We start from the raw sequence: 20,419 nt of genomic DNA, 5'->3' as shown, positions 1-20,419 counted from the left end.
TTAGCTTAGGCCCATGTGGACTTCGGCTTTTAGCCTTGACTCGAATGGGTTTGTAAAGTCATGGAAAATTTTAATGTACAAGATATAACAAATAACAGCTCTATTGTTGTTTAAAAGCCATAATCCAAAATGCTATCATCATAAAAGTCAAATATCTGGCACCATAATCGTTTTTGAAAATTTAGATATATTTAACTTTTTATGAAAAATTTAACCATTTTTCAAAAAATATAGAAACCATAACTAGAAATTTGTTTTCATTTTTCAGACATTTGCTATATTATTTATAGGAGAATGATCCGTTTACAATTTTGTTTTTTACAAATTACACCAAGTATGATACACTCTTGATTGAAGTATGACCGGTCATAATTAGTGTAATTTGTAAGAGTTATAATAAACAAAAAGCTTGTAAATATAACTTTCCCCTTATTTATATATTATCCTACATACATCAATAACAAAACCCATTGCAGCATAAGGGAGCATAATAACTATCATATGCAAGTCAATATTAAAAATACAAAGAACAAATCAGATTTCACTAAAATCATAGTTACAAGATATATCGTGTTTTTTAATAATGCAAGTCTTCTTTATTATCTTAATTTGCGAAAATGTGATAGTATCAACTCAAAACAATGATGCAGAATAAAAAGAGAGAATGGAGGGATGGGGAATAAGGCAGAACTTTAACATCATACCTTTTTTTGTACTGAAAAAATAAATGTGTTGGAAATGAATTTAAGTGTGAATTTGTGATAGAAAGAGGAAAGATAGAGGTGGAGTGAGAGTGAGAAAACAAAAGAGGCAAAAACAAATTAGGGTTAAAATCAAAGTGGACAATATATATTATTATTTTATTAAAATAATTAATAGATCAGCTTGCAGGTTTGTAAGTTAGGTTTTTTAAAACGAGTCTATGAACTGATTTTTAAATAATTTTTTTTTAAGAAGTTTAAGAGTCTGTCTAGATTCTCTCTCTTTTTAGATAGAAGCTACTTTAAAGTTAAAGCTAAAAAAAGAGCTTAAATACAAAAATTAAAAGTTATTTGATGATTATATAAAAAAATTAGTTTTAAAGCATACATTTCAAGAAAAATCTCTCTCTTTCTCTATCTTCATGGCTCTTCATTAAAAAAAAACATATAATTCAAGAAAAGTTGATATGAGTTAAAAAAAACTCCTCGAGCTTTTGACTTTTTATTTTTTTTTATTATAAAAAAAACTTTTCATTGTTAGAGTTTTTTTCAAAATTTATTTGACATGACATCTGCTTATAAAAAGAAGGAAAGCTAAAAGTAAGAGGATCCAAGCAAAATACTAAATTTGATTTATTTACTAAATTAACATGCGGTAGGCTAGTAATTGGCCGCCTGACCCATTTGTGCTCCTTCGATGGGATTGACCTACAGTATAGGGAGTTGGCTTTGTCCACAGTGATTTTGAGAAGGGAAAGGGTGGACCTCGGTAGGAGAAGGGGATAGAATTATTAGAGGAGTAGAGAGCACCGCACGAGCTCGACTCCACGTTGCCAGCTTCAAATTTATTAGCCCCTAATTCATCAATTTATTAGCCACTATAGTCCTATCCTAATGACTTGTACTGATTTCTACCCGGGAAAAAGCCCATATCCACATGTTACATTAAGGGCCCACAGTCGCCTATAATTTCCTTTCAACAAGGATGAATGAAATTCATTGGCAAACAATGCGTGTAAAAAGTGGGTTTGGATTTTTTTGAAAAAACAAAAAATTGCAAGTTCATGACAACCAATAAAAAATGCTGGAATAGGTTTGAACATGACAAGCCAAAGTTGGTAATGGGGACCATAACATATACTAGCCAATTATCCTCAATAATCCTCCATATGCTAAGCAGTTTATCCGAGCTGAAAAGTGTGTGCTATCGCACGATCAATGTAATCTTGCCCTTCTCAAATACAAATGCTATTCTTAGATTCATGGGTGTAACACGTTTCAGTTTTGTTAACATGAGCCCCAACATCCAATGTACTGGAATTTTTGTTAGACATTAGCCGGCTGAAATCGATAAGATCTTTACATAATCTCAAAAAAAGGTAATCATAGACAAGGAAACTCCAAACTTTCTGTGTAACATATGAGACACAACGAAGAAATCATTTGATATGTTAGAATTATATTGTAATTAGGGTTTTCTTATTTCATTAGATTTTTTGTATTATGTCTAATTATATTAGGTTTGGGCTTAGCCCATTAGTTTGTCTATATATTGTATATCTCTCACCAGGTTAACACACACAGATTATTTCAATGTTCCTCTCTTTTCTTGTTATTTAACATGGTATCAACAGCCTAAGCAACTTTGAAATTTTTTTTTTCCGGTGAACCTATTGTTCATCGTCTTTTAAATTTTTCTGGAACTGTCTCGCTGTCAGTTTCTGGTATGCTTTTTCTTCCGCTTTCATGTTCAGGCTGCTGTCTTCGTCAACCACCACCGTCCGGTGGAGTTTTCCGGCAAACCACATACCGGCGTGCTCGTCTTGGAAGCGTGATCCCAACCGCACCAGCCGCACCTCCATCGGAGCCCTCACGCGCCCACACGCGTGCGTGCAAGCTCCGGTCATCCTCTCCCCAAGGCGAAGCGTGGCGGCGCGTGGGACATCCTCTCCGGCCGCGACTGGTGGCATTCTGCTCGTCTCCTTGTGACGGTTCTGGATCTGGTCCTGGTTCTGTGTTTGGACTTCGTTTTGTGTTGACGTCAGATCCCTCTTCTACCAGTTAGTTGTGTGATCTGTCCTTTTTTGATTATTTTTTCTCTAATTATGGACCCTCCTGTCTCAAATGACTCTGGTACTCCGGCTGAGAAAAAGTCGGACTCTGCTATTTTTTCAAATTATATCCTTGCTCCGTTGAGTGTGGATAAATTGGATGGGTCCAACTATGACACTTGGTCTTCCGATCTGCGACTTTGGTTGGATGGGCAGAATTATACATCCCATCTCACCACTAAGGCTGAATCTGTGGTGGAAAAGGAGCGCACACGGTGGAAGATGATTGATGCTCAGTTGTGTAGTCTCATTAAACCTACTCTTCATCCGTCTATCAAGCAGATTTTTCAACTTGCTGTTGCTTGTGAAGCTATTTGGAGTCAGGCAAAAGCTTTTGTGACTTGGTTGTCTGAGAAGCAAACATCAGGTCCTACTGCATCCATTGCTCCCACTGGTAATTCTGGTAATTCTTTTGCTGGCATATCTCAGTTGCACTCTATTGGCCCTTGGACTCTAGATTCTGGGGCTTCTTATCACATTTCTGGTAATAAGTCCTTATTCACTTTCATTTGTACTACTGGTTCTTTTCCCACTATTACTATGGCCAATGGGTCTCTGGTCCAATCAAGGGGGATTGGCACGGTTCTTCTTTTATCAAATTTATCTCTGGATCATGTTCTATATGTTCCCGATTCTCCTTTTAACTTACTTTCTGTTAGTCGGTTGACCAAATCCATTGACTGTGTTGTTTCTTTTACTAAAACCTCTGTCATCTTTCAAGATCGGAGTTCGGGGAAGGAGATTACCAAAGGATGTGAGTCTCAGGGCCTCTATCAACTAGTTCCCTCTTCTTCAACCTGCTCCACTGTGGATTCTCCTCTTACTATCCATGCTCGTCTGGGCCATCCTAGTCTTGCAAAGCTTCAGAAGATGGTTCCCCATTTATCGTCTCTTTTTACTTTAAATTGTGAGTCTTGTCAGTTTGGGAAACATACTCACAGTACGTTTCCGAGTCGTCTTAGTCGTCAAGCCGTTTCTCCTTTTTCTGTGGTCCACTCTGATGTTTGGAGACTAAGTCGTCATTCTTCTACTTTGGGTTTTAAGTATTTTGTTATTTTTATTGATGATTATTCCAGATGTACTTGGTTATTTTTAATGAAAAAGCGGTATGAGTTGTTTTCTATTTTTCAGTTATTTTATAATGAAATAAAAACTCAATTTGGTATTCCTATTCGTACTTTTCGTAGTGATAATGCATGTGAGTACTTATCTCATCAATTTCAACAATTCTTTTCATCTCATGGCATTCTTCATCAAACATCTTGCCCTCATACACCTCAAAAAAATGGTGTAGCCGAGCGCAAGAATCGCTATCTGGTTGAAACCACTTGTGCCTTGTGAATTGATGGTAATGTTCCATACACATTCTGGGGTGATGCTATACTTACTGCATGCTATCTCATTAATTTGGATTATGAGCTATACAAATAACGGACTTATTATCACATAGCAGCTTCATAGCCCATCTTGTGATTCTGCTCAATAGAATGATTCACCATAAGACTCATCACCTTCCTTCTTTGAAACTTCAGTGTCTACTCCTTCACCTGTGTCAGTGTCTCTTCCTCTTGTTCCTGTTCCTAATGTGTCTATGTCTGATCCTCCTGTGATTGATCCTCCTATGACTGATACATCAAGTACACAAGAGATACGGAAGATTGTAACACCTGAATTGGTATATCAAAACTTGAAAAAGGGTTATGAAATATTATTGATTTGTATTTGAATCTGTACATAGGGGTCTCTATTTATAGAGATTTCTTGACCTAATTTTGACCTAATGGGCTTGGCCCAATATACAAGTAACGGACTAAATAAATACAAATAAATGACTACATAATTACTAATAAATGACTACATAATTACTAATAAATGACTACATAATTACTATTTACAACACTCCCCCTCAAGCTGAGGAATAGATATTTATCATTCCCAACTTGCTAGCAAGTTCTTGAAATCTATCTGAAGAAAGCCTCTTTGTCAATAGATCAGCTAATTGACGCCCAGTGGGAATGTATGGAGTGGTAATCAACCCGCTATCAAGTTTATCTTTGATGAAATGGCGGTCGACCTCAATATGTTTAGTCCGATCATGTTGAACCGGATTATGAGCTATACAAATAGCGGACTTATTATCACATAGCAGCTTTATAGGTCCCTCACATTTTATTTTTAGATCATCAAGTACAATTTTCAGCCACAGTAACTCACAAATGCCTTGAGCCATAGCTCGAAATTCAGCTTCTGCACTTGATCTGGCGACCACATCTTGTTTCTTACTTCTCCATGTCACCAAGTTACCACAAAGAAACATGCAATAACCAGTGGTAGAACGACGGTCAGTCACGGATCCAGCATAATCAGCATATGTGTAGACTTCTAAAGATAGATTGCCATCACGTCGGAATAACAACCCTTTACCAGGAGTACCTTTCAGATACTGAAGAATTCTCTCTACTGCCTGCATATGTTTCTCCTTTAGATCGTGCATAAACTGACTGACAACACTAACAGCATAAGCTAAGTCTGGTCTAGTATGGGCCAAATATATCAATTTCCCAACTAGCCATTGATATTGTCCTTTATCAACTGGAGGACTCTCCTCTTCATAGCACATCTTGTGATTCTGCTCAATAAGAGTATTAGAGGGTTTACACCCGAGCTTCCCTGCTTCTTTGAGAAGATCAAGAACATATTTCCTCTGGCTGATAAAGATTCCTTTGCTCGAATGAGCTACTTCTATCCCTAGAAAATATCTCAGTTTCCCAAGGTCTTTGACTTCAAACTCAGAGGCAAGCCGTGTTTGCAGAATCTGTCTCTCCATAAAATCATCACCTGTGATAATAATATCATCAACATATACAAGGAGCACAGTAAGCTTCCCATTTTGGGAGTGCTTGAAAAAAAGAGTGTGATCTCCTTGACTTTGTTTATGTCCTAAGGTTATCATAACCTTAGTAAACTTTCCAAACCAGGCACGAGGTGACTGCTTCAATCCATACAAGGCCTTTTTCAATTTACAAACTTTATTTTCTCCCTTCACAGAATCAAAACCAGGCGGAATTTCCATGTAGACTTCTTCTTCTAACTCACCATTGAGGAAAGCATTCTTCACATCAAATTGGTTTATATCCCAATTGTAATGGGCAGCAAAGGATAACAAAACTCTCACCGTATTCATCTTTGCAACTGGAGCAAATGTTTCTTCATAATCAATGCCATAGGTTTGAGAGTAACCTTTGGCAACTAATCGAGCTTTGTATCTCTCAAGAGTTCCATCAGAATTATATTTCAGGGCATAAACCCATCTGCACCCTACTGCTTTCTTTCCAGTAGGTCTATCAATAACCTCCCATGTTTTATTTTTCTCCAATGCATTCATCTCCTTTTGCATGGCTTGAGCCCAATTCCCATCTTTCAAGGCTTCATGTACTGATTTTGGGATTGCAATAGAGTCTAGTGCTGAAACAAAGCTTTTGTGTTGCACATACAGATTAGCAGAGGAAACAAAATGGGAGATAGGGTATTGAGTACAAGAGGAACAATATTTCTTGGGAAATGATCTTTTTCCTTTTCTAAGAGCAATGGGTAAATCATCAGAATCAGTAGTAATGGGTAAGTCATCAGAAGTATCATGATCAGAAATATGAGATTCAGGACTTACCAGTGGTTCAGACGATTGAGGTTGCTGCTGAGGCAATGTGGGCTGTGTATCAGTCATAGGAGGATCAGACATAGACACATTGGGAACAGGAACAAGAGGAAGAGACACTGACTCAGGTGAAGGAGTAGACACTGAAGATTCAAATTCAAAGAAGGAAGGTGATGAGTCTTCTAGTGAATTATTCTCCCCCTGAAGATGAGGACCTTGGAAAAAGGACTCAGATTCCTGAAATGTAACATCCATAGAAACAAAAAATTTCCGACTACCAGGGTGATAACACTTGTAGCCCTTCTTATCAGGAGCATATCCAAGGAAGACACATTTAAGAGCCCTAGGATCCAACTTACTGCGATGCTGTTTATGAACATGAACAAAGACAACACACCCAAACACTCGAGGAGGAAGACTTTGCAAAGTTGGAACAGAAGGAAAAAAAGAAGTCATGGAGTGAATAGGACTTACATGATCGAGAACCCGAGTGGGTAGACGGTTGATCAAGAACGCTGCAGTAAGAATGGCATCTCCCCAATAGCATTTGGGTACATGTGTTTGAAACAGTAAGGCACGAGCAACTTCAAGAAGGTGACGATTTTTTCTTTCAGCAACCCCATTTTGTTGAAGGGTGTCTACACAAGTAAGTTCATGAATCATACCTTGATTTCGTATAAATTGGGAAAAACTGTGATTAACATATTCAGTACCATTATCTGTTCTTAGTCTCTTGATTTTTCTACCAAATTGGGTCTCAACCATTTTATAAAATTGAAAGAACAGATGTGGTACCTCAGACTTTTCATGCATTAAGTAAACTCAAGTTACACGAGTGCAATCATCAATAAAAGAAACAAACCATCTATTTCCAGAAGCATGAGGGACTTTAGAAAGACCCCAAACATCAGAATGAATAAGATCAAAAGGTTCAACACTCTTAGTACTACTAGAAGGAAAAGACACACGATGATGCTTAGCAAACTCACAAACATCACAATGAAAAGACTCAACAGACTTAGATAAAAACAATGACGGAAATAAAGACTTGAGTAAACCAAATGGAGGATTGTTGCAGATCTAGCAAGTGTACTAGTCGTACAAGTAATAAAATGATGAGTAAAGATCGTTCCCACGAGGATTTGTGTCAAGCACTGACTAACCATATGTACTTGAGTTGAATCAAACAAAAGTTCATAGATTGCATAGATTTCTTGTCACCAGAAACTACACTGAATTGAATTAAAACTTGATAAATAAATAAAATGTAAATTATAATGTAAACAAGTAGTCAGATGTCATTTTCCCTCAAACATGAATTTATAGATGAACCAATTTCCATTATGAATTATCTACTATGTGATGTTGATCAACCTTTTTCTTATCATCTCAAGATGTAATCCCTTACTACCCTGATAGACACATTAATCAGAAACCTCAATCCCTTGGTGATTCCTTTCTTAATACATGCATTAATTACTAAGGTCTTAAGAACACATCAGAATCCTAGCATCAATCCCTTGACTACTAGAACACTGATGATGAAGTTGTCAAAAATAGAGAAACAATGTAAACATGTCTGTTCTACACTATTCCTCAACGTGAAGAATTAATCAAGACAACTTCATACAATCACATAAAAGATAAACAAAACATCTAATTAACCATTCATAAATTCAAACTTGAGTTCCATTGAATCAGACTACAAAGGACTCTACTCAGACATAATTGAAACACAAACAAGAGAAGAAAGATAGATCAAACTCCATTGTCATGATAGTTGAGTCTTCAATCTCCAAGTACAATTACATAGGAAATACTAACTATTACAAGAACTAATCCTAAAGAATTTGGAAATTCAGAGAAAATGAGGAGTCAGATCAGATCTATGAAAGACCTGATCTGATCTCCTTTCTCCTAGTGTGATGGGAAAAGTCAGAATGAGATATGAAGGATTGGATCTTATATCTGGAATATGTCAGAATGTGAAGGCCCCTTGTCCTTTTATAATTTACAAATTACAACTGAAAACTGACATGGGCGCTAAAACTCTCATTTCTGGACGTTTTGGCGCTCAACCTTGACGGATGCCCAACTGCTTTTAACTGTCTTGGGCGCTAAAACGCTCAGTTTTGGGCGTTTTAATGTTCAACACCAACATCTTTTGTGCAACAGGGCGCTAAAACGCTCAGTTTTGGGCGTTTTAGCGCCCAACACTTAGAATTTTCCCATTCTTCAGAATCTTCTTCCTTCTCTCTTTTGCTTATTGAGCTTCATTTCCCTACAAAAACAATGTAAATTTTCAACATAAGCTTCAAAACTTGTATTTGAGAGATTTCCAGGACATTAACCTCTTTTCCATCCATTTAATCACACAAATTGATATTAATTCATGCTTAAAAACCTGATGAACTAAGGGTTCATCAAGGATGTCCCAAGCGCTTATGATGAAGCCAAATCAAAGAATCAACAGTTGATTAACCATGAGACATCAAGATGTGATCTGTTACTTTATTTGCGGGAGATTGTGACACCAGATTGTACAGCCCACCTTGCTCTTTAGCATTACCAATCGTCTTCCCCGTGGCGAGATCCTGAAAAACACAATGGGTAGGGAAGAAGGTTACAGTACAATTCAGATCTTTTGTAATTTTATGAATAGAAAGAAGATTCGTGGAGAGTTTAGGAACATGAAGAGCATCTTTAAGATGTAAGGACTGCTGTAAGTTTATGTCACCAGAACCCGCAACTGATGTATGTGAGCCATCAGCTATGGCTATAGTATGAGTTCCAATGGTCGGATGATAAGAACCAAAGGAGTCAGCACAACAAGCCATATGATCAGTAGCACCAGAATCAACAACCCAAGAATGTTTAAAATCATTACATGAAGAAAGGAAAGAATGAGTTTTGGGGCTCATACCAGTCAAAGCCAAAGCACTAGTATCTGATGGCTTACTCAGATAATCAAGCATGGTTCGGAGCCGTTCTAACTCATCTAGACGAAATGCAGGTTGGGTCTCATTAGGTGCAGGAGTTATTCCAAAGGAAGTAAAATGCGCTTGACCACGCATCCTTGCCATCTTTTCTAAGAAAGTTTGCTTTCCATGGAGGCGAAAGCATAAATCCTTGATATGACCTGTTCTTTTACAATAAGAACACCATCGATCATCTCTCTTAGGTTTAGAAGATGCACCATTATAAAACTTTGTAAAGGAACTCCTTTGAGAAGAGGTCATACTGCACAAAAAACAGTCAACGAAAAAGGCTCTAAGAAGCCAAAAAATTCGGAAAAAATACCAAACGATGTCCGATCTAAGAAAACAACACAGATCCAGAAAGAGAACAAGGAGACGAGAAGAATGGTGGTGGTCCGGTCCAGAAAAACTGCCGGACGCGCCTCCACGCGCCGGAGAAAGCAGATGCGCGTGGGCTTCACTCTCGGACAAAGAGGCGGCGCGTGAGAGCGCGTGGCAAGGCTGCTCCGGCTGAAATTTTTCTGGTGTGGTCGTCCGGTGAGCGCGCACCTGTCTGTGGGTGGTTGCGGTTGAAAAGTCACCGGAAAGGGTTCTAAACGGTGAAGACAGAACTGGTTGAAGGCGGTCGGAGGTGTTTGGGTCGTTTGTGGCGGAGGAACGTTGCGTAGAATGATAGAACGAAAAAAAAGAAGGTCAACAGTGGTCCCCTTGGTCCAAAAGGTCTCTGGAAAAAATTTTCCGGTGGCGGCTGATAGCGGCAAGAGGCAAAGAAATTAGGGTTTTGTAAAAAAAAGACAGTAGGCGCGGAAGCAGAGCCCTCAGGATCGAGAGCTCTGATACCAACTTGAAAAAGGGTTATGAAATATTATTGATTTGTATTTGAATCTGTACATAGGGGTCTCTATTTATAGAGACTTCTTGACCTAATTTTGACCTAATGGGCTTGGCCCAATATACAAGTAACGGACTAAATAAATACAAATAAATGACTACATAATTACTAATAAATGACTACATAATTACTAATAAATGACTACATAATTACTATTTACAACAAATCGCATGCCATCATCTGTTCTCAATCATAAGGTACCTCACTCTATTTTATTATCCCATCAAGCTTTATATCCTTTAACTCCACATGTGTTTGGTTCTACGTGTTTTGTTCATCATCTTGGTCCAGGTTTGGATAAATTAGCTCCCAAGTCTCATAAATGTGTTTTTCTGGGTTATCCATGGTCTCAGAAGGGTTACCGTTGCTACTCTCCCACTTTACGTCGATACTTTATCTCGACGGATGTCTCCTTTTTTGAATCAGTTCCCTTTTTTGGAACCTATACTACTCTTGTGGATACTGATTCTGTGCAGTCGTCCTTCCCAGGTGACCTTCTTTACCTTCCGTCTTTACCCGTCCATGTTTCTAACTCTCCTTCTATCACCTCTTCTGCTGATGAGATCGAGCATAGTTCGTCAGATGTATCTGTGGACTCACATTCAACTGCATCTCCTCCCACGGCTTCGGTCCCACCTTCAGATAGTGACCTTCTCATTGCTCTTCGTAAGGGTACTCGTGATACTCGCCCTCCGGCCAGGTATACAGTCAATATTAGTTATCATCGTCTTTCTCCATCATATTTTGCTTGCTTTTCCTCTTTGTCCTCTGTATCTGTTCCTAAGACCACAGGTGATGCACTTGCACATTCGGGAAGGAGACAAGCTATGATTGATGAAATCAGTGCTCTTCATCATAATGGCACATGGGACCTGGTGCCTCTTCCTTCTGGAAAATCTGTGGTTGGTTGTAGATGGATTTATGCTGTTAAGGTTGGACCTGATGGTCAAGTGGATCGTCTTAAAGCTCGCTTGGTGGCAAAGGGTTTCACTCAGGTCTTTGGCTTGGATTTTATTGATACTTTTTCTCCTGTGGCGAAAATGTCTATTGTTCGCCTTTTTATTGCCATGGCTGCTATTAGTCATTGGCCTCTCTATCAACTAGATATCAAGAATGCTTTTCTTCATGGTGATCTTGAGGAAGAAATTTATATAGAGCAACCTCCTGGATTTGTTGCTCAGGGGGAGTCAGGTCTTGGTTGTCATCTTCGTAAGTCTCTCTATGGCCTCAAACAATCTCCAAGAGCTTGGTTTGTCAAATTTAGCAGTGTTGTTCAACAATTTGGCATAACTCAGAGTGCAGCTGATCATTATCTCTTTTATCGTCATTCTGCTTCTGGATCTATTTATCTGGTGGTATATGTGGATGATATTGTCATCACAGGCAGTGATCGACATGGGATCACTCGATTGAAACAACATTTATGTCATCATTTTCAGACTAAGGATCTTGGGAAACTTCGATACTTCTCGGGAATCGAGGTGGCCCAGTCTAAAGCTGGTGTTGTGATATCTCAGAGGAAATGTGCTCTGGAAATTCTTGAAGAAACTGCTCTGTTGAATTCAAAGTCTGTTGATACTCCTATGGATCCAAGTATCAAGCTTCTACCAAATCAGGGGGAGCCCTTTTCAGATCCTGAGCAGTATAGAAGATTGGTTGGAAAATTGAACTACCTCACAGTCACTCGGCCTGATATTTCCTTTGTAGTGAGTGTTGTCAGTCAATTTCTCAATTCTCCATGTCAAGAACATTGGAATGCAGTCATTTGTATTCTTAAGTATATCAAGGCATCTCCAGGAAAATACCTTGAATATGTAGATAAAGGTCATGATAAAGTTGTTGGGTACTGTGATGCTGATTGGGCTGGTTGTCCAGCTGATAGGAGATCTACTTCTGGGTATTGTGTCTTTGTTGGAGGCAACTTGATTTCCTGGAAAAGTAAGAAACAAAGTGTGGTTGCCAGATCAAGTGCTGAAGCAGAATACCGCTCTATGGCGACTACTACTTGCGAGCTCATCTGGCTTAAATAGCTTCTCAAAGAGCTTAAGTTTGGAGACACTGGACATGCGACTCTCATTTGTGATAATCAAGCAGCTCTACACATTTCATCAAATCCAGTGTTTCATGAAAGAATCAAGCATATAGAAATAGATTGTCACTTTGTTCGAGAAAAGGTTCTTGCTGGTGAAATTAAAACTAGTTTTGTACCCTCTAATGAGCAATTAGCAGATGTGTTTACAAAATCTTTGAGGGGCCTCGAATAAAGTTTATATGTAACAAGCTTGGTGCATATGACCTATACGTTCCAGCTTGAGGGGGAGTGTTAGAATTATATTGTAATTAGGGTTTCTTTATTTCATTAGACTTTTTGTATTAGGTATAATTATATTAGGTTTGGGCTTAGCCCATTAATTTGTTTATATATTGTACATCTCTCACCAGATTAACACACACAGATTATTTCAATGTTCCTCTCTTTTCTTGTTATTTAACATGATACATTCTCAAAATCTGCACTTCTAATTTGACCATTCGATATACAGGATCTAAATCCATCCACTAATGAACACTTAGAGCATTTGAACTTCGTGACAAAAGCAAGGTTTGAAACAACTAGACGCAATTTGACAAACTCACTCCATCCTGAACTTCTGGTAAGAGATGACAAAGATTCGCCACCACCTGTCCAAAAATTTGTAGCAGATGCAATCAGTGAGGATTCATAGTTGAAGAGATGATGAGTTGTGCTGCAAGTAACAAAGAATATGCAGCACTGGTCTTCCTCATGTCAAAAGCTTCAAACTGGTTTAGATCTATTTCAGAATCAAATCACTAGCACGAACTTTATATGCTGAAACCAATATTGAGTAGGCATTTAGAGAGATGAAAAATAGAGGATGCAGCCTGAATTTAGAATATGATTTTCCTTCAATACCTTCCAAGTGCTCATTTAGAAATTGCATAAGCATCTTTTCAAACTTCTCAAAACAAGACTCAGGATCAACAAAAGGTATCCTGATATAATATTGTCAATGCACTCGGTCAATCTTCTATCTGCTATGCCTCTGAAGAGCTTGAAATTGGAATATGAACCAAAAGAATCACGACTAATAACATAATTTTCCTGATAACAAATTGCCCATGATGTTAGGGCAGTCCAATAAAATTAGAGTAAAGTACATTTTGAGTACTCAACAAAAAATCACGGGGCTCATTTTAATCTCTTAGAAAAAAAAATCGATTTTGTTATCAAAAAAAAAAAAAAATCGATTTGTGATTCCTCTGAAATTTAAAATAAACCCAGTTAGTCGAAATCATAGTTCCTGTGAAATTAAAAGAAGACCCATGTTAGTCCCTGGGTCTATTTTAAATTTCACAAGAACCATAAATCGACTTTTTTCCCTAAAGAATTAATTTGGGTTCTGTTATATTTGTTGAGGAGCCAAAAGATACTTTACTCATAAAATTATTAGTAAGTTGTTAGATAGGAACCAACAAGGAACTAAGGGGAAATAAGAAACAGTAAAGATATTGGTATTTCCATGCACAGGTTCAATGAGTATCCAGTGGACTTACAATAGTCATAAAGGCTAAACAACCTTTCCAAGAAACTATAGATTGCCAGAAAGTAAAAGAACTGGAATGAAAAGATAACCCATAAAGAGGCTACAGGTCTCTCCCAAATTCCAATCCCAAGCCCAGGGATTCCAGATGATCAGATCCTTCCATGCTGTCTCTACTTATACTCCATTGTTCCTATCACATTCCAAATTCTATTGAGAAATGTAGTATTTCAAGCAATGGAGACAAGTAACAGCAAGCCCATGAAGCCCATGAACAAAGAAATTGCAGCACATCCACGGGGCAGAGATGGCACATCAACTAAATTATTAACTAGCAAAAAAAACCCCACCACCGGCATTAACTTCGGACACATAACATAAAATTATCATTGCTATACAGTAGTGTTAGCCTTGCTAAAGAGTATGCAAGAGATGCGCAAGTATACGCATCCACAAGTAATATAGGGTGTATTTAAAACCCCAATATCGTTCCCACAATGATCTTTTTGGCGAAAAAGTACAAAAGAAAAATTGCAATTGCTCAACTAAATTATAAAAAGAAATTAGAATTAAAGTGTCAAAATGACAAATAAGAAAAATCAGAAGTTGATGATCACTGGAAGGTTCAAATTAAAAATTAATGTCAAGACTTGTTCACTATACGAAACAAAATGGAATACAACCAGTTGAGAACATAATTTTTGGCTTTTTCTATTTAATAATACTTTTACAAAATTGTAAAAAGTTTGAATGATTGAAAAGAAATCAGAATTGACATAAAAATTTTAAGAATTCTAATTGAAAAAATTGGGTTGGGTTTTGATTCCTTCCCTACAGCTCTTGATGCAAGTTACTTGAGAAAAAAATTCTTTAATAATTATTTTTTTCGTTGGCAAACAATTGTAGATCTTTAATCCCTTAAAAATCTTTGTCCTTTTTTTTCTCAAACCACTTATCCCTAAGCTTATGAAAATAAAGGCTTGAAGCTCATTTCCTCTTAGCCACATGGAGGAGTAAATTCTTACCCAGAACTACTCCCTCAAATAAAACCTATTTGAGTCCATGCAATCAACTCAGTTTCCAGAGACGAATATTTCCCAATATCCCTCTCCTAATACACACATAATCCATTCGACCAAAATAGAAAATGCATTCAAATAATAAGCATAGTTAACTTCAGAAAGTAAACATTCATAACAGAAATGTAAATTGCAACATTCACTGTAGTTGGGGTCTCAAACACCCAACCCTTAAAGAGTTTAGCTCATACCCATAAGGATTGAGCTACAAAAACAGAAATGCAGAAATTATAAAGGAAACTAAAAATTGCAGAAAAATAAACGCTACAGTATGAATGCTATTTACAGAGATAGCTTCGTCACTGTGCTCAACATCTAGAATAACATACCCATAATTTTGGAGTATCCAAACATGCAGAAAAAATAAAGAAAAGAAAATCAGAAGCAGGTCTAAGAGCAGAATTTTAGAAGAAGAAGAAGAAGAGAGCTTACAGAAATTGTCCTTGCTCTTTTATATACTCGCTCCCCTTGCATGCATGGGCCTTGGGCCTTTTCAGCGTCAATCTCCACCAACAAAAATCCCACGCGCTCTTTGCTGTGATTCACACTAGCACTCTTTTCTCCACGCTCTCCTCAAGCGCTCTACCAAGAAGAATCCCTCTCCACGCTTGTAACAACCCCCACGTCACGATTCGGTTAAGATCCGACTTCTAGAACAAGGGTCACACAAATCACTACAAGGAAAGGTTGTGTGGTTCAATGGCTCAACAAAAATTGGGGCTGGACGGTCGATTGAATGACCATGTGGTTGGCATAAGGTGAGGGGTTCGAAGGGCAAGAGGGCTAGGGTTCGAAGGAGTAAGTGTGTTTTCCAATTTTCTTTTCTACGCTGACCACCTCTTCTTTCTTCCTTTCTTTTTCTTCTGATGACTAATTGGGTCTTTCTTTTTTTCTTCTTTTTTTCATTGGGCCTTTTTGATTTGGGTTGCACTTCTGTTTCCAACTTATTTTCTGCTGAATGCCTTTTCTTGTGGGCTTAAGTTTGGGTTGCTACAAAACAAATTAAAATCAAGAGCAACCTTGGGCATTTGAATATAAAATGTAATAAAAAATATATGTAATAAGATCTCTTTTCAGAGACTTATCAAGTAGCACCATTAATTCTTTCAATACTCCAAAGACATGATTCAAGCCATACTTGTGTTAACTCATGAAGGCCAAGCTAACAAAAGTGATGTAGGACAGAGCAGTAAAACAACAGCTTCCTTTTTCACGGCCGTTACAACAACCTATGGACATTGATACATACACAAGACACGACATGAATATTGACATTGTGATATAATAAAATTAAGCGTTTCATTAGTTCATTAAAATTTAAAGATTCCTATCGTGTGTGGCTAGTGTCCAAGTCTAACACAAACATGGCTCCTCTTTTAATTTGAAGTGTTCATGTGTCATAAATGTTATCATCCATCAAATTGATAGTTAAATGAATTGCATTCCTGCACTTAATAATGTGAATTCTCATCAAAGCTTTGAACTCAACAACACATAGGAAGGGTCAGACCCATTCTATGGGTCTATAATAGACAATATTATCTTGCAACTGCAATAAGCTGATTACATGAATGTAAGCTATAACTTCCGAATCACGCGGCGACAACACCTGTTGCACCAAGATTCCCTTTATAGGCCAACTTCCATGCATGAAAAATGAATAAATAAATAAATAAAATCATTTAAAAGCATGCCTTAGGTTGCAAGAGATGGGTATATGCTACAGTGACCTATTCTTCCCTCTTTATTCTCTTGATACTCCTCTGTCTCCTCACAATCAATCTTGGACCATAGCCCAGCTCCCTTTCTTTTTCATACATAAAATTCATCCCAATTACTTTTAAAAAAAAAAATAAGCATATAATCATATAGCCCTAAGTGATAACTAACAATCAAATAACAAATGTAAAGCTTAATAAAGGAACACCTTTTGCAAATTCACTACAGCTACTAACACAAAGTAGTAGAGGTGGCAAAGTGGGCGGCCCGCCCGCCAAAAGATAAGCCAACCTGCCCCGCCCCGCCCCGCTTTTGAAAGTGGGTTGAAAAACTCAGCCCGCCCCGCCCCGTTTGGCGGATTGGCCCGCCAGCCCGAGCCTATTTTACACTGACCCGTCTCGGCCCGCTTACGCCCGCTATCAACCCGCCAAAAAATGAGCTGGGTTGAAAAACTCAACCTGCCCCGCCCCGTTTTGCTGGCGAGGCGGGTTGGCCCGCCAAGCCGAGCCGTGCCCATTTTGCCAGATATGCAAAGTAGTAGGAAAAAGAAAGTACTAGTGATCATTGAGAATAGCGAGTAAATAGAGCTATGCGATGTTTGACTTCATTATAAGGCGAAAGAGAGAGTGAAGCGGTAGCATGCGTTGGGGGAACAATTATGGTTAATCCAAGAGAAGGCGTCATCGTCTATGATTTTCTCAAAGACCTCCAAAACAACGTCGGCATCGTGGGAGGGGCTGACCCGGCGACCCGACCCGATGCGGCGGGACGATAGTTGCGGAGTCGGCAGAGGTCAGAGAAGTCGGCGGAGGAGAGGTGGAGGAAGTAATGGGCAGCAGACCATGGAGGAGAGCAGTAGAAGAGTGCAAAGGGGATTGGGTTTGAGATTGAGATTGGAAATAGAAGTTGAAAGGAGGAGAGAGAAACAAGCAGAGGAGTGAGTGTGGTTATGGGAATTGAAGGAAGGGGAACTGAGAGAGGTTAGTGTTTCGATTATGTCTATTCCTATATAGCTCTTCCATGATTCTCATCTCCAACTCCATAATTGTCCCTTCCATACCTCTTTTAAGTTGTCTTCAGAAATAAACTGTTTTAAACTAGATTAAATTGTTTTTCTATCAAAAAAGAAAAATTAATTGTTTTTTATGAGTATTTTTTACCATAAATAAATTCAAATAACTGGTAATCTTAAAAAATTATTTACAAATCAATGTTAAATTTATTTTTTAATCTTGTTTGATGCATGATGACAATATTCAAAACAGGGGCTCAATTTGGTTTTTTATTTATTTATTTTAGTACATCTCAATTTGCTTATTTGCTTGTTTTTTATTTAATTTGGTAATTGTCTCGAGGGTGATCCCGGATCCGGTTAAGGGCATACGGGTAATTGGGACTTCCATTTTATGGGGCATCGCTGGCCATGGCTCTTGCCCTTATGCCTGGGGTATGAGATTGCACCCACAATCATAGGAAAAAAAATTAAAATATTACAATTTTAATAAATAATTATGAATATATAATTATTTTCAAACTATATACAAATTTATTATAGGATTTTACGTTCGGATTAGGCATGACCACTTACACCCCACGCAGGCGTGATATCCTGTAAGGACACACCTAAACAAGGTGTAACCTCTACTTCATGTCAAGCGGGTCCAGGGAAAGCCCGTGGCAGGGAATCACCACCAATGAGCTAAGCTAAACCAGCCATATCAAGTGAGTCCGACACCACGTCTCAACCCAAAACCTTAAGGCATTGGGTTCATGGCACTTATATTCAAGTCACTTAGTCCATTACCAACCAATATGAGACTCATCACACTTGAATACTCCAACAATCTCCCCCTCAAGTGTGAAACCCACATTGATATTCTCCCCTTCAACCTAGTACCCTAGGGTCCAAGTACTCAACCCGCCTCCTAGCCAGTCATCACCAGGCTAGCTCGAGCCTAACTCAACTCCGATACCACTGTTAGGCCGACTCTGATACCACTGTCATGCGGGTCAAGGGGAAGCCCGTGGCAGGAAACCACCACCAATGGGCTAAGTTGATCAAATACACCAAGACGGTCCGACACCACATCTCAACCCAAAACATTAAGGCATTGGGTTTATGAGTCTTTCCACTAATATATTCTTCACTTAGCCCATTACCAACCAATGCGAGACTTATCACACTTGAATATCTCAACAATCTCCCCCTCAAGTGTGAAACCCAACATTGATATGCTCCCCCTTAATCTACATACCTAAGATCACATTTGCAGCGCCTAGATCTTTCATTTCAAACTGCTTTGCTAGCAGTCCTTTCACAGTGTTGATCATCTTCAATTTGTTTCCAACGAGTAACATGTCGTCAACATACAAAGTTAGAATAACAAAGTCACCTTCTAACCTTTACACATAAACACAATGATCAACATCACAGTGGTCAAAGCCAAGCTTTACCACATAAGTGTCGAACTTCATGTACCACATCTTGGGGGACTACTTTAAGACATACAGAGATTTATTCAGTTTGCAGACTAGCTCCTCTTTTCCTCTTACTATGAACCCTCTGGTTGCTTCATTAAAATAACCTCCTCCAAATCACCACGAAGGAAAGTCGTCTTCACATCCAGCTGCTCCACCTCTAGGTCATATGCAGCTGCTACAGACAAAACCATCCTTATGGAATTTAACTTTGCAACAGGTGAAAACACCTCACCATAATCAACCCCTTCTGTATGTAAATATCGCTTTGCAACCAACCGAGCCTTGTAGCGCTCAATCTCCTCATTGGCACCAACCTTCTTCTTGAACACCCACTTGCAACCAATTGCTTTTCGGTCTACAAGTAGATTCATTAGACTCCAAGTTTGATTCTTCATCAAAGACTTCATCTCTTCTTCATAGCTTCCCCCACTGTTTGGCATCCTCCGAGCTCCTAGCTTGCTTTACAGTACTCAGATCATCACCTGTAATACTAAATGCACAAACATCATCACTAGCACACAGGATATAATTTTCAGGTGTATACCTCTCAGATGGTTTTCTTTCCCTCGTGGATCTCCTCAGCACTGGTGCTTCAACTTCAGCCTCGATTTCAGAAACTTCATCTTCTACCTCGTTATACTCAGCAGCTTCAGAATTCAAATTTCTCAATCCAACTTGTGAGTTTATTATATGCTCTTTCAAACCCACATCCAATTCTACTGTATGTGGCTTTTCAGGAGCTTCAGAAAAAATTCGATTCAAATTAGATTCCCTGAATACATCGTCTCTGCTATAAGTTACACTTATAGTATCTGAATTCCATAACTTGCAACCTTTGATGCCATCTTTGTACCCAACAAAGATACACTTCTCAGATTTACTGTCAAGGTTTCTTCTTTTCTCCTTGGGTACATACATATATGCTTCACGGCCAAACACTCTAACATGAGATACGTCTAGCCTTTTTCCATACAGTCCTTCATATGGAGTCTTATCCTTCAAGGCCGATGTACGAGATCTGTTCTTCAGATAACAAACAGTAGCCACTGTCTCTGCCCAAAACTCAGCTGCCAATCCTACACCGCTCAGCATACTCCGTGCTTTCTCTATGAGAGATCAATTCAACCTCTCTACCACCCCATTTTGTTGAGATGAGTAGGGCGCAGTCTTCTTCCTTGCAATCCTATTGCTCGCATAGAACTGGTCAAATTTTGTTGAATAGAACTCCCTGATGTGCCTC

The 20,419-nt window shown here is 38.5% G+C and overlaps 1 pseudogene; it reads right to left on the bottom strand.

The window, feature by feature from the left end:
- Nucleotides 1-12,825: 12,825 nt before the first annotated feature.
- On the bottom strand, nt 12,826-19,056 carry LOC133297023 (protein SET DOMAIN GROUP 41-like; annotated as a pseudogene).
- Nucleotides 19,057-20,419: the final 1,363 nt, after the last annotated feature.

The sequence above is a fragment of the Gastrolobium bilobum genome, unplaced genomic scaffold (assembly GCF_033153095.1).
Source record: "Gastrolobium bilobum isolate Gb01-03AN ecotype WA unplaced genomic scaffold, APGP_CSIRO_Gbil_v1 utg7324, whole genome shotgun sequence".
Classification (NCBI taxonomy): domain Eukaryota; kingdom Viridiplantae; phylum Streptophyta; class Magnoliopsida; order Fabales; family Fabaceae; genus Gastrolobium; species Gastrolobium bilobum.
Note: the sequence above shows the minus strand (reverse complement) of the source record. Positions and strands in the feature narration are given on the sequence as shown.